Genomic DNA, 5,740 nt, shown 5'->3' on the forward strand with positions numbered 1-5,740 from the left:
CGGCAGGAGGTGAGGGGGCGGCAGGAGGTGAGGGGGCGGCAGGAGGTGAGGGGGTGGCAGGGGGCATGGGGGTGGCAGGGGGTGGCCGCGAGGGCGGCAGGGCTGCGGGGCGCCGGGTGGACGCTGCCGGCCCGTTAGTGCTGCTGCCCGAACCACCCCTCTGGGTAAAGGTAGCCCGGCGCTTGTTTGCCGTGCGAGAGAGACGCAAACAGCGCGACCGGGAGAGGCGCAGGGAAAAGAGTGAGGTGGAAACTAGAAAAAACAACCCGAGTGAGAAAAACACTTTGCCCTCGCTTTCGGTCAAAAGAATTGGAACCAACTACCGGTCATCAGATCCGAATAAAAAAGACACTTGTAAATAGAGCCGTTTCGATGTCTAGCCCGCGGAGAGGAACCGATAGAGAGAAAAAGGGCGCGAGAAAGGGAACCGTCGTTCGATTTCGTGTTAGCGGCGCGAGGACGTTATACGCCGTGTCGAATTAAAACACGACCGGGAGGGAAAATGTACGACGCGCCGCGGCAATGACGAGAGCATTAGGGCCGGTGCCGTCATCAAGCCATAGCGGCCCCGCCGGCCTCTCGCGGGTTCAAATCCCGATGAGACTCGTTACCTTTTCTCATTACGCCCCGGCCAGCCCGGCCGGCCCATCCGTCCCGTCCCGGCCGCCGGGATGACAACGTTCCCACGAGCGGTAATGGCCACGGCGACACTGCGCCGCGCAAAGCGGCGCCGAGACACGTATTCCATTTACTTATTTAGTCGGCTCCTCATTCACAGAGTCCCGACACGCGCTGCTCCGCCCCGCCACCGCCACCCCGCCCCGCCCCGAACGGCAGAGGGACGGTAATGAAACGACCACCACCCCGGCCGGCGCACCAATGGGTACCGTGTGCCCTGTCGTGACGTCCCCTCGCCCGGCCACGGCGCAGCACCACTCACTCGGCCAAACGACAACGACAATTATTGATTTTATGGGCCCCGCCCCGCCAGGCCACGGCCGGCCGCGCGAGAGCTGAGCTAGACCTCGCGCAAGAGGCTCTCAGATTGAGGCAAATGGATCGCCCGCTGCTCGGCGAGAGAGAGATGGCATTCTATGGCTTGGAAGAGCCGGCAAAAAACTAGGTACATCCCAGGCGTATGGTATGGCTGCAGCACGCCAAGAGTGTTGTTGTCGTGTCTACGATTGGCTCTTTACAGTCCTCCAGTAGTTGTGCAGTAGTGTGGCGTAAACTGAGCAATAAAAATACCACATAAAGAGGTGAGGAGCGAGGGCGTTTTTTTTTAGCCGTGGGTGCCCGCAAAACATACACCACAAACGAAAAATAACAATAAATGTGCGAATAAATGAAACACCACTGCAAAATAGAATAGCGGGAATTATTTCTGCAGCGCGCCTCTGAGGTGTACGCGTCGGCTTTGAAAGGCCAGGAGCCCTGGCGCCGCCGACGACGACTACTACAAGAGGAACATCACTACTTTCCTGACGTGTAGTGCGGCACCGTACCGCCGCTCTCCGGTAGGCGCGCAGCAGAGTATGCCCAGCAGCAGCAGCCCAGCGCGGCCCGCGCAGGCGGGTGTGACGGACGTATGGTCGTCCCGCCCTTGGTACGGTAAGAAAGGAGGCGGCGGCGGCGCTAGCTCACATGTCAAGGCGACGCGGCTGCAGCAGCTGTGGCAGCTGCGGCGGCAGCTGCGGCGGCAGCTCACGCACCTGTCCGCCTGTCGCGCAGTAATCTATTCGCCCGCCGCCGCTGCAGCGCAGCCATAGCGACCGAGGCGTTCCAAACCCTTTACGACTCCACTCATCCCATTCTTTTACATATGTTTTTGGATCGACTCTTGTCGCGATCCCCACCCGTCGCTCGCGCTGCTGCTCGCTGCTGGCAAAGCGCGAGCAGCGCGCCGCCACTCTTACCTTTACCTCTTTTCTCACCAACAACCTCGACATGGATTCTTTTCCTTCGACACTCCTAGCAGGAATCGAACACAAACTGCCAGTGCTTCCGTAACATGACAGGAGACATTTTATTAGTCCATTGCAGCCTGAGAAGTGACAAATTTGTATTTTGTCGAGCTGTAGAAACTTATTCATCACTACTCAATCGTCAAAACTACATCTCGCAAGATGGGCACTTGCCCAAGATGGGCATTTTGCAATGGACTGGAAATTTTGCAGTACTATTTTCACATGTCGTCTAAGCTGTGTACAAAGTCTTGTCTTACTCGTAACTTAACCCTTCTTCAAACATTTTATACAAAGTTAAAAAAAAAAGTTGACTTTTGTCTTCAAAGTCTGTCAGGCTGTGGCCTTGATGAAATCGACTTGAATAAACACAGACTTTCAAAAAACAAAAACAAAAACTCACGTGGTTTTTAAACGGTTTCTAACGTGAAGGCTCTGGCGACTGCTCCGGTCCCGGTTAGTACCTGCAACAGAAAAATGATTTCGTTATACTGGGTCTGCCCGCGGGCGGCTGCGCGAACGCTAGGCCAAAGCGGAGAACGCTGCTGAATGGATGAATGACAAAATTTGGGTCATGTCTCGTCGGGGGGGCTGCGAGAGATACGATCTGTTTGTTGAACAGGCTGGGCGCCATGCACAGACAGCTGCAGCTGCTGCTGCTGTGCGAGGCGGCGGCGGCGGGGCGGCGGGCGAGGCAGCTGCGTGGCAGCTGGGCCGGACAATAACACGGCCTCCGGTAAGAGTCAGGTGCGGTGGGTCCAGCGGCCGAGGGTGCAGCATCACTTAGGGTCGATAAGGGTTCCCACGGGGTGGAACACCGGTGACGAGATAAGCCCCCGCCTGCACGGGCTGTGCCGGGCTGTGCACGCCGAGTGAGCGATCATCTCGTGCTCCCCGCTGCTGGCCTAGCGGGGCGTAGCGTGGCGGGGCGGGGCGTGGCGGGGCGGGGCGTGGAGGGGCGTGGCTCGGGCGTGGCCGGCCGGCCAAAGCACGGGACAGTACCGACGCTTTGCTCCTGACCCACATCGTGTGCGCCGCATGCTACTACGTGCTCTACACCGACCGTCATCTGTCGACGGCAGTCATGATACACGACGCTCGATTGTCTATCGAGAGTATCGTTAGCGGCGGCGGCGAGCTGCACCGCCAGAGGGGCGGCGGCGGCGGGCGCCCGCGGAGCGCGCGCGCGCTCGCTGGCTGGCTCGTTCCCTCGTATCGTCGTCGTTCGGTCGTTTGCCGCGCCCTTTGCGGCGGCGGCGCCACAGTTTGTTTGTTTTGCTTTGCGCTTTGCGCGCGCTGCTTTCGCTATGAGAAACGCGTTCGTCATTTGTCCAGCGGCGGCCGGGTAAAGTACCCATTGTGCGGGCCGTAATCGCCCGATCACACGTGTCCTCCCATGAATTTTCCGCAGACTTCTTTAACGAGAGGCTATCGTAATGGCATCGCTGCGAGCAAGGCGAGTAGGCGAGTATGTGAGTGTGCGCGCCGCCCGGCCGAGTGTCGCGCTCGGGCTCGCCGGCTGGACACTCCAGTCCACCTACAGGACACCTCCAGTCCACTTATTGGATGGAAACCTCCAGCCCGCCTGCTGGACACACTCCAGTCTACCTACTGGGAACCTCAAACCCGCTAGCTGGACACTCCAGTCTACCTACTGGAAACCATCAGCCCACCTGCTTGACGCTCCAGTTCACCTACTGGAACCTCCCTCCAGCCCACCCGATAGACGTTCCAGTCACTGGAACCTTCAAGCCTCTAAGCCCGCCTGCTGCGCACTCTTCAGCCGGCCTGCTGACACTCCATAGCTGGACCACTAACACTCCAGCCCGCCAGCTGGACAGTCCGCTGCGCTCGGCTCGCCCGCGGGACACTCCAGCCGCGCCACGCCACGCCTCACGAAGAAAAACGATTAGCGCGGTGCGCGCGGCCCTCGGGGGCAGAATAATCACCTCGTGCATGCATATTGGCCGAGTGGCGCCCCGCTACAGGTAGCGCTAGCGTGAGGGCTGCGGCGGCGCTCCTGCACTCTTCGAAAACTCTGCAGCAATCCATCAGTTACTTTTAGTCAGATGGTTTCGTGTATTGTTGTGTGCATGGTTAGATTTGCAGAATAGACCATTTTATTCGCATATTAGTCACGCAGCAACTGAAATGGTTTTACGGTTTAAAATATACAGATATCAATTAAATTTACTGAAAACTCGAACGGAAGTATTTAAGTGTCTTTCTTCACTGTTAACCGTAACAACAAATCATGGTAAGTAGTTTCCAGAAAATTTTGCAAAATTTTACAGCAGATTTTACAACAGTGCTCCGGGCGGGCTCCAGGCGGGCTCCGGGCGGGCCTCCTCCAGACGCCCTGCGACCCGCCGCGCGGCACGCTCCGATGCTTTGCTGCGCTCCAGTCACGACGGCGGCGTTTTATTCACGGTCGTTGGAGCAGCGCGTCGGGAGGAGCCGCCGGAGCGCAGAGCAGAGCGCACCCCTCGAGTGGCAACGTGTTTAAGGGTTCACTGCCTAAGCGAGGCACGCGAGGAGTGGACGAGGTCCACCACACCAAGGACGGGAAGGACTTTACATCAAGTAAAAGTGCGCGAATGCTCATTACATTATTTCGTACACCTGTCCGTACCGTCAACTAAGCAAATGGAAATACACAAACCGTGAGGTTTTCAATGGATCCTTTTGGTTACTAGTCCAGGCGTGTAGCATTTTTTTGCGGATCTCTCGATCGGCTGGTTGGTCGAGTCGGCTCGGACACGGACACGGGTACGGTGGCCCTGGCATCGCTTGTAATGTCGGTCGGCTCACCTGCACGGGTACCTCGCGGGTACCTGCACCCCGGGCCCTAACAGGTTGCATGTACCCGCGCCGTACAGCAAGACATCTCCAATCAGATTAAGGAGCTCGGCTCGGCCTGGCTCGGGGCGCGCGGACCCTCGCGGCATTGTCCTCCCGGGCCACTAATTGGGACCTGCCAGGGTCCCGCGGTCGGTCCCACGCCGGGATAGGTCAGTGTGTTAGCGGGGGAGTGCCGCTGTTGTCCGGTCAGAGAGATACAGTTTAGGGGCGAGTGTGTGTGTGTGTATCCACTGTCTAATAATTAATAATAAAAAAAACAACAAACACTACGACATTAATTTAAATAGAAGATATAAAGCTTTCAGTTCGATTTCTCCCTGTGTTTTCTTGTGGGCTTGGTCTGACTCAAGATTGGATCATTTCTAGTACCCATTACTTATACATATGTGACTTCTCCCTGCGGTATTGTGGATTCAAAAGGCTGAGCCGTGGGCAAGCAGTCTGTAGGGCGCGACCAAGGCGGCCCAGGAGGACGCGTTTACATTAGGAACGAAAACTTTCTCGGCCCATCCTTCGTCCCCACCGCGCGCGGGCCTTGCCCGGTCAGAGACCATCCCGAGAACAAACAGCCGTGCGCCTGTGTGTGTGTCTGGCACCGGGTGGTGGGAGCGGGCGCAGGCCGCAGGGCGCCCCTCCACATGCAGATTAGCAGGCATAGTATGGAAATGGTGAAATTATAAGCCGCCCGCCTCTATAAGGAAGTCAAAATGGTCGGCACGTCACACAACAACGCCCAAAGTGCGTCGTCGGCGCCCCACGCCAGCGCCCGGGGCCACGCCCGGCCCATCGTCACTGTGAAGCCCCTGAGAAGACAGACATGCGTGCCAGGCATCCGTGCGCCTGGGCTGCCTACTCTCCAGGCTGTGGAGCCCCTGGCCAGGCAGACTAGCCCGCCACACAGCTGTGCGTCTGGG

This window comes from Frankliniella occidentalis, unplaced genomic scaffold (genome assembly GCF_000697945.3).
Source record: "Frankliniella occidentalis isolate FOCC.00 unplaced genomic scaffold, Focc_3.1 Scaffold16, whole genome shotgun sequence".
NCBI classification, from domain to species: domain Eukaryota; kingdom Metazoa; phylum Arthropoda; class Insecta; order Thysanoptera; family Thripidae; genus Frankliniella; species Frankliniella occidentalis.